Source organism: Ictalurus punctatus, chromosome 15, assembly GCF_001660625.3.
Source record: "Ictalurus punctatus breed USDA103 chromosome 15, Coco_2.0, whole genome shotgun sequence".
In the NCBI taxonomy this organism is placed as follows: domain Eukaryota; kingdom Metazoa; phylum Chordata; class Actinopteri; order Siluriformes; family Ictaluridae; genus Ictalurus; species Ictalurus punctatus.
The window spans coordinates 16,152,736-16,162,758 of NC_030430.2; the positions used below are offsets into that span (position 1 = coordinate 16,152,736).

The 10,023-nt window shown below is 39.8% G+C and overlaps 1 protein-coding gene across 1 annotated transcript in view; it reads right to left on the reverse strand.

Moving 5' to 3' along the window:
- kcnab2b (potassium voltage-gated channel subfamily A regulatory beta subunit 2b) overlaps positions 1-9,563 on the reverse strand; it is an 80,159-nt gene extending 70,596 nt beyond the window's left edge. Inside the window, exon 1 of the mRNA XM_047160234.2 lies at positions 9,329-9,563. The gene's annotated coding sequence lies outside the window, so the exon portion shown is untranslated. The remainder of the gene's footprint in view (positions 1-9,328) is intronic.
- Between the last annotated feature and the right edge of the window lie 460 nt (positions 9,564-10,023).

Genomic DNA, 10,023 nt, shown 5'->3' on the forward strand with positions numbered 1-10,023 from the left:
TGGCATGCACACCTGGTATCAGCTAGTTTGTTTGCTCTCTTGCTTGACTGCTAATAAATCATCTGAATCCAGTCTCCATGAGTATGGCTTTTATATTTTCCTTAAGTGGAAGATAGATATTTTAATTGATTTTATAGTTTGAATCTGTGAGCTAGCAGAGTCAATGTATGTTGAAGAAGCAAAACATCCTGCATACTCAGTGACTAGCTGTCAAGTGGTGAATTCAGGAAGGAAGGAGGATGTTTTTGGTGTTCATATAGATTCTTTGAAGGGGAAAATTAGAGTCAGCTGGTTTCAATCAATGGGATGACAATCAGGTGCGAGTGAGCACCCTGTTTTATTTAAAAAACAGGAATCTATCAGAATCTGATTTTTACAACACATGTTTGTGGAAGTGTATCATGGTGCAAACAAAGATTTCTGAGGATCTCACAAACAGCGCTGTTAATGCTCATCAGGCTGTTACAAACCCATCTCTAAAGAGTTTGGACTCTACCAATTCACCCTCAGACAGATTGTGTTCAAATTGAGGAAATTCAAGACCATTGTTACCCTCCCCAGGAGTGGTCGACCAACCAAGACCACTTGAGAACAAGACATGTAATAATCTGTGAGGTCACAGAGGAACCCAGAATAACTCCTAAGCTACTAAAAGCCTCCCTCACATTGGCTAATGTTAATGAGTCCACCATCAGGAAAACACTGAAGAACAATGGTGTGCATAGCAGATTTGCAAGGAGAAAGTTACAGGTTAAGATTGGAGAAAGGAAAACACTGCATTCCAGCATAAGAACCATATCCCATCTGAGAAAGATAGAGGTGGTAGTATCATGGCTTAGGCCTGTTTTGAAGCATCTGGGCTGAGATGACTTGCCATCATTGATGGAACAATGAATTTTGAAGTATACCAGTAAATTCTAAAGGAAGACATGTGGCATCAGTTCATGAACTGAATCTCAAGGTAAAGTGGGTTGTGCAGCAAAACAACAACAACAACCCTAAGCACACAAGTTGTTCTACCAAATGATGGTTAAAGAAGAACAAAGTTAATGTTTTGGAATGGCCAATTCAAAGTCCTTACCTTAATCCAATAGAAGTGTTGTGGAAGGACCTGAAACAAGCAGTTCATGTGAGGAAACCCACCAACACCCCAGAGTTGAAGTTGTTCTGTACTGAGGAATGGACTAAAATTCCTCCAGGCCAATGTGCAGGACTGATCAACAGTTACCGGAAATGTTTAGTTGCAATTATTGCTGCACAAGGGGGTCACACCAGATGCTGAAAGAAAAGGTTCACATACTTTTGCCACTCACAGTTTTGTAATATTGGATCATTTTCTGCAATAAATAAATGGCCAAGTATAATATTTTTGTCTCATTTGTTTAATTGGTTCTCTTTATCTACTTTTAGGGTAATCTGATCATGTTTTAGGTCATATTTATGCAAAAATATAAACAATTCTAAAAGGTTCACAAACTTTCAAGCACCACTGTATTTACTGCTAACATTATAGGCTAGCTGTCACATTATAACTGCTACCATATCAGTCAGCTAGCTCTTAACTAGACTTAACCTGACAGAACTTTTTAAGTCTTGTAAATGTTTATAATCTTCAGTGCTATAAATAACAAGCTAACTTACCATGTTAGAAAGCCCCTTAAATGCATTTACCAAACTATGCCTACACAGAAGCAATTAAGAGGTGTTTGAGTCCATATATGTTATGAACTGCACAGAAGTTGCTCAGCACATATGCACTAACTCTTCTATGGTCACCATAATTTAACAATTCCACTAGAGCAGAAACAGCTGCCTGAAGAGATTGGAAAAAGCATGGGTCAATACCCAGAATAGAACAATAACATTGCTCATAATGTATGGAAGAATGTTCAGCAAGTGTGTTTATATAGGAAGTAGTAACAGAGAAACAGGTGAGACTTTGACTGACTGTCAAATTTACTCTGGTGATCATGACCTCTGGTGGACAGGTGGGATATTGCATGACATCATGGAACTCATTACCAAGTCCAAATCATCTAATTGCTCACTGGATCCCCTTCCTACCACCCTGGTTAAAGCCTGCCTTCCCTCAATTTCCCCAATTTTCACGTCTATAATTAACTCTTCACTGTCGACTGCCACTATTCCTTCCTCGTTAAACACTGCTTCCATTACACCAATTCTGAAAAAAACTGGTGCAGAACCTTGTGATTTTAATAATTTCTGGGCCATTTCTAACCTCCTTTTTACTGTGAAAATTCTTGAATGGACATTGGCATCTCAGCCCCAGGCTTACCTGCAAAACAGTAATCTTTATGAGCTATTTCAATCTGGTTTCCATCCCAAACACAGCACTGAAACAGTCCTTGTTAAAATCACTAATGACCTCCTATGTGCTGCTGACTTTGGCCTTCTGACCATCCTCATCCTCCTCGACCTCAGTGCCGCCTTCGATACCACTCCCATTTACTATTGGTTGACATTGGGGTTAACAGCACTGCACTTTTCACAACAGAAAACAGTTTGTTCAGGTAAAGAATGTCCAGTCAGAATCGGCCTTGGTTAGTCAGGTGCCCCACAGGGATCAGTGCTGGAACCACTTGTCTTTATCATCTAACGTTTACCCCTTGAACATATTCTCCGCCATCATAGAGTGCATTTTCACTGTTATGCCGATGACACTCAGCTTTATATCTCCACTAAACCAAACACCTCCCTGCCCCCACTGTTCTCACCAGCTGTCTTCAGGACATCAAAACTTGGATAGATAATTTCTTAAAACTCAGTGGCAATAAAAATGAGGTTCTTCTGATTGGCTCTAAGTCCACACTTTCCAAAGCTCCCCCTCTATCACTGACAACAGCACGGTTAACATTTCCTCTCAAACAAAGAGCCTTGGTGTCATATTTGACAGTTTACTCTCTTTTGGTCCTCACATCAATAATATCTCACGTAATGCCTTCTTCCACCTTCGCAACATTGCTAGACTCCACCCTCTCATATCACCACACTCAAGCACTTATTCGTGCTCTGGTAGCCTTCCGTATTGTATTGACTACTGTAATGCCATCCTTTTTGGCGTGTCTGATAAACTTCTCCACCAATTCAAAATTATTCAAAACAGCTGCAAGAATTATTACTCACACAAAGTCCACTGACCATATCACACCCTCTTTTATTCAGCTCCACTTACTTCCTGTCCAACAACGAATTCACTATAAAATTCTACTGCTCACATTCAAAGCCGTTCATAATCTGGCTCCCTCCTACATCTCAGATCTTCTTCATCCTTATACCCTTGCCCATTCTCTACAATCCTCCACAGCTTCTCTATTCTCTGTTCCAGCTTTTAAACTCAGCACTATGGGTGCCAGAGCTTTCAGTTGCTCTGCACCCAAACTCTGGAACTCTCTCCCACTGCATATTCGTCAGCTGGACTCACCTGGACAGTTCAAATCACAGATTAAAACACATCTGTTCAAATTTGCTTATTAATTATAATGAACTCCTCTATATTATTACTTCATCTATTTTTGTGTATCTATTTTAGCTATGCTGTTCTTATTGTATGTTGTCTTTTTGTAAGGTGTCCTTGAGTGATTTGAATGGTGCCAACAAATAAAGTGTATTATTATTATTATTATTATTATTATTATTATTATCTTTAATAGATCTAACCTTCTTTTAGATCTCGACCACCTTCCTCGCAACTTCACACTCTCGACTACCTCACTCTCTTTCTCACCCCACAGTTGCAGCTCTTCCTCCTTCTTTCACACCCAGACCCATTAGCTCTTTCTAACTCACCTGTCAGTTGGACTCTTGCAAGTGACAATAGCACTTAAATTTCCACTTTATTTGCATTCATGACAACAACGGTAATAAAACAAAATTAATACTGACAGTTTAATTATAGGAGTTGACTTCTGTTTAAGTGTGATGTAGCAAAGGAAAATAGTCAGCAACTACTGCATATTGTTTGACAAATCAATTAAATACATTGGTACATGTTACTGTTTTATAAGCAACTTTACTTTATTCCAGTGGACTGTCCTCTTTTTTGGTGATGATTGGGTATCATCATTTAACACAGTTCAGCCACTCCAGCTGGCTTAGAAGCTTTCTGGTGGACCAGGACCTGGATTACAGACTACCTTACTGACAGTCCCCAGTATGTCAGGCTGCAAGTCTGCTTGCCAGACGTGGTGACTAGCAACAGTGGAGCACCCCAGGGAACTGCACTGTCTCCATTCTTGTTCACCCTCTACACCTCTAACTTCGGATTCAATTCGGGAACATGCCACCTACAAAAGTTTCCGTGTGACTCCTCCATTGTTGGCTGTATCACAGATAATATGGAGGAGGAGTACAGAGACCATATTGAAAGCTTTATAAGATGGCGCGACAACAACACCTCCAGCTCAACATCGGGAAAACCTAGGAGCTGGTGGTGGACTTCCGGCACAGCAAGTGGCCCCCCCCACCCCTGACCCATAAGAAGGGAATGAGTGGAGATATTGGACACCGTTCCTAGGGGTGCCGCTCAATAACAAACTGGACCCGGTCAGACAACACTGAGGCCCTATATAAGAAAGGACAGAGCAGGATGTTCTTTCTGAGGAGGCTCAGGTCCTTTAATGTGTGCACTAGGCTGCTACAGATGTTGTGGTGGCCAGTGTTATCTTCTTTGCTGTGGGGTGCTGGGGAGGTGGCATTGGGTGGTACCAACAAACTGAACAAACTGGTGAAAAAGGCCAGCTCTGTGGTAGGCGATGGAACTGGACAGGATGGTGGAAGTGACTGAGAAGAGGATGAGAGGGAAGCTGAAAGGTATCATGAACAATCCTTCTCATCCTCTCTATGTTGAGCAGAGAAGGCTTAGGAGCACATTAGGCCACAGATTCATCCAGCCATCTGCCTTAAAACATCTGGGGGGCTTCTTCGTGCCATCAGGCATCAGACTCCACAATGCAACAATACCCAGTACCTCCTATTCCACTGAGGAATTGAGTCCATTGAGTTCCATTGAGTCTCACAGAAACACGCACTCATCAGTTAATTGTCATTTCACAGATCTTGCACATGTATATAAACAAATAGAACTCTAGCATATGTACGTACACACAGACATGTTTTATTGTTTCTATTATTTCTATTGTATAGGTATTCTTTCTTTGATATTACTCATCCTACTTGTGCTGCTGTGTCAATTAGAATTTCCCCTTCCAGGGATCAATAAAGTACATCTTATCTTATCTTATGTGCACCCATATTTTCTGCAAAGTGCATAGATAGTGAGAACACAATAATATTAGGAGCTCTTTTGACAGGCTGTACCTGTCACACAGCAGTTTAGCAGTTTCTTTACAAATGCAGGTTTTTTGACTAGTTGATTATCCTGGTCAGGGTCACTGAGTGGATGACAGGAATACATCCTAGATGGGATGCCAGACTATAGCAGGGCACCACACACACACATATATATTCACACACTCATACACATTTAGGGAAAATTTTCACTAGCCAGAAGTCACTCTACAGTACCTACTGTGTACAGTGGGAGGAAACTGGAGAACCTGGAGGAAACACACATGAACATGAGGAGAAATGTAAAACTCTACACAGACAGTAACCCAAGCACAAGATTGAACCGGGAACCCAGCAACTATCAGGGAAAAGAGACATACCCATTGCACATAAGTATTATTGGTAAAGGAGATCCAACAGGGACCAGGTGAGTACATATGCACAAGTGTCTAAGATCACATACATTTCTTTGTATCATTTCACAGACAATATAATGGCAATAACCAAATACATGACTTCTTATATTTTACACAAATCCTAGTGGTTTCCTGGTAGGCATAATGCGTATAACTGCTTGAAATATTGATTCAATTTCTGTATAATATATTATTTTAAATTACAGAATGATACTATTGCATCGTCTTGAAGTGACAGGCAAGACGTTTATGTTCATATGTAGGGAGAGACTGATGCAAAAACTGGGGTTACATAAGGTATTAATGAGCATTTACTTAACAGAATGGAAAAATAATCGGAAGAGCACAGCCATTTTCATGGTGGACAAATCAAGAACTGTGATTCATGTGTTCAAGAGTTTTGCTCTGATATCTTGATTTAGTACAAGTTCCCTTTGAACCTAACTGAGGCTCAAATAGAGAAATATGGTGCAGGGTGACTTTGTACTCCTGAGAAAATGCTGCAAAACATCTGATCCTCATCTGATCCCCTGAGCCCTATAGAAAACTACTGAGTTTCAGCATCACTGACTGTGTGGGCACGTATTGGTTCTCAAAAGCAAATTCCCAGCTAATAACAACTGAGCTGTAAGAAATACACCAAGTAAATGTGTGATTTGTGTGACATCGACAAAGTTTGATTTATAACACTCAGCTCACATTTCTGCTGTCTCATGCTGTTATGGATTGTAGAAAGAAGAGAGTGCTGCAGAGCTGGGCTTTAACATACCATCACACACCACATACAGTCTCAGTTTGCTTTCACATAAGAAAAATTTGTCCTGGTGTGTGTTTATACATCAAACACATTTAAATCTGTACATTTAAATATGTACAGATTGACTAAAAAGTTCAGTGAATATTTAATAACAGCAACAAACCCACACCAAATTCACTATTTATTTAACTGAACATGCATTAAGCTCAGCTTCTCATTTTCATTCACAATTAATCAGTAATCTTTCAAATGAATGTTGCGTAGAGGCAAGCACAGATTTCAGTGAATGGAATGACAAATGAAGATATCTGCATCTGATTCATGAAATTGTCATGCTAATGAATGGTGATTTGAGTTCAAATTGTGAATCAGCTTTATCTGCATGCTCCTTCCTGCTCACTAGTCTATATACAATTCATATGCAAATGTCATGCCCCAGTTTATATTCATATCCATCTAATTTACATGAAACACTCCCTAATTTAGGCACGAATGAATATAACTCTACTTTTGTACTTTTGCTAAGTACACTTTATGTAAAAACAGAGATGCTAACCAGACAACATATTAATTAGCCAAAGTCTTGCTGCCATTAATTTTAATCAAGAACACAAATACAGTAGTTTAGATATAGCAGTAAGTCATTGCAAGTTCAGCACGCCAACCCCACCACCTGGAAACTGGAGTAATTGCTATTTAAGTGCTCTGTCAAATACTTGAGCTATGGGAATGACCCAAATGCGCATCCCTAGTGAATCTAAGACACAACTTACATTAAAACATGTCGCTGTCAAGCCTTTTATGTTTTTATGTTTCCTTTTAACTTCTTCATCCCATTTTTACTGACCCTAACTGAATCTGCAAACTAGATCTAATCCATCTTCCAGTACAACTGCTCTGAGGTGTGTTAGCTAGATTAGAACAAGACTGTGGAATGATGGAGTCTTTACCGATAAGGCTAAACACTACTTAAGCAGTACATCGCAGTTTATGTTGTACTGTGGAATAAAGTGAGTGGGAGGCTGGACTGGATTATGTTCACGCTGAGAGAGAGAGAGCGAGAGAGAGAGAGAGAGATAGAGAGAGAGAGAGAGAGAGAGAGAGAGAGAGAGAGAGAGAGAAATTAGCAAGACTTTCTCTGCAGCAGAGTTTACGTGATGCCCCTTCAGGAGTCTGAGCAGATTTCTGCGTGTCAGCTCAGACTCTGTCTCTGTGTATCTTATTTCTCTCTCTCTCTCCCTCTCTCTCTCGCTCTCTCTTTCTCTCTCTCTCTCTCTCTCTTTCTCATGTCTCTAGCTGTGCCACAATAATCTGTTTATGCTTGTGTGTGTGTGTGTGTGTGTTTAAAGGGAATAGAGTGAGTGTAGTCCTCTATAGTGGATGAATAACACCAGAACAATTCACAGCAGGCAGGAATGCCGGTATTCATTAGGGATTCACTGTGTTTTTGTTTTCTGTTTTCCACCATCAGATCATGATTACTGTCTTCTAATATGATGTCTCTAATATGATGCTAATATGAAGTAATATCAGATTTAAAGTTAAATTGAGTCACATTAGTTTGTGATCCTTTATTGTCCTATTAGGACAAGATAATCCTACAACCTATTTGTTTGTGTCTATTTTTGTTTTCAACTAAGTGAAATGTGAAGAGTACAGATTCTAAAACATACAGGAACACATATTCATATAAGTGATGTTTAATCCACACATGACTGGGAGCAAAGTCAATCAATCAGAACACTATCACAACCATTAACTGGTTAGGAAAGAATAATAATATTAGAAAATCCCAGACTGAAATTAGAGTGCACTGACAAATGTCTTTAATTCCTCTCGAAAATGGCAGAAAGCAGCACAGATATCATAGTGGACCTCAACCTGTACTATGCGTAGCTGATAGCCTTCCACATAAACTTTCCCTGCTTCACATTACAAAACACTGTCAAGATGAAAAATCCTGAGAAGAATATTGGCACAGCTACCCAGTGTTGCAGATGGCTGTTGTTTTGAAAGGAGAAAGCCATCATCTCACATTTGTCATTATTCAGTAGGCAGCTAAAGCCTCAGGTACAGAGAGGTCCTAATGCACATACAATTGACTGAGCAACAATCTCAAGACTGACAGGCTATGACCTCATGCACTGATATCATTGCTGCAGAGTATAGATGAATAATAACCATAAGCAGTCCACTCACCACTCTTTTGATATTTACTGTCATAGAGAGAATAACAAAAAAGAACTAAGCCCATTAACACAGAGAAAGAGATTACACCCAACCCGATGCAAAACAACAGCTCAGAGGTGTCTCCTCAGTTCTGTCACAAGCATCACAGCACTTCCCATCTCTCCCTAACTTCATGTTCCTGAGACTTCAGACCTGCACCTGAGACAAATGTGTTGGTGAGCCTGTACTTCCCGTGAAAATAACCTGGCTTGATGTTCTGAATCCACTCAAGTTAGAACCACTAAACAGTATTAATAAGTATTTTTAATATCAAAAACAGGGGAAAAAATAATGATATACTATACTATACCACCACATAAATATACAAGTTTGCATCTAAAACATACAATGACATGGTTCCAGTATTAACTATTATTGTGCACTGATGTTAAGAAAGATCCAAATTATTCTAAATATAAAAAGCTACAACCTAATTTATAAGATGGGTGCTTCTGGAGAAAGAAATAAAATTGAAATTGAAATGAGAATAGTATATAGCTGTAGTGGTGCATTGCTGCACTGCATAAATTCTGATACACTCACAAACACACATGCACACACATACAGCTACTCAATATGGCAGAGGAGATTGAAAGCAATATTGCAGTTGAATGCTTACCTCTGTCCCGTGCTTTATCCCAGTCTGTCGACCCCAGCTTGGTGCACAGTGTGGAAACACAGATTGGCAGAGCAGAAATCACTCTGAGAGGCGCAGAGAGAGGGAGAGGAAGTGAGAGAAAGGAAGGGGGAATGTGTGAGCAAATGAGAGAGAGTGAGAGAGAGAGAGAGAGAGATAAGGATGTATCCGGTGGCTTGGCTTGCAGTGGTGTATTCCTAGTAAATCTTTCTGGTGCCCTGACTATGCAGATCACAAACACGTGTGTGTGTGTGTGTGTGTGTGTGTGTGTGTGTGTGTGTGTGTGCGCGCGTGCCCGCACGTGTATGTGTTGCAAGAGTGAAAGAGAGGATAACATAGAGTAGATTATACACATAGTGTAGATTATTAAGATGTGACAGGTGCTTGTAATGATAATGTACATATGTGAGTAGTGAGCAAGTTCAATGAGAGTAAGAACAGCCATATAGATCTGTATCTTCTTTTATTAACCTGAGATAAAAACACAAATACCTATTTAAGGGTCAACAACAAATACACTTCTAAAATTATTAACATAGCCAAGAAATCTTTAAAACACTCCAAAAGGCATGCTGGAACCTTCAACTGACTTGTCAAGCAGTTGGAAATGGTTGCAATCTTATTAAGTTTAGACCATTACTTCAGTTACACACCCTCCCTGCAACAGTCTCTAACAT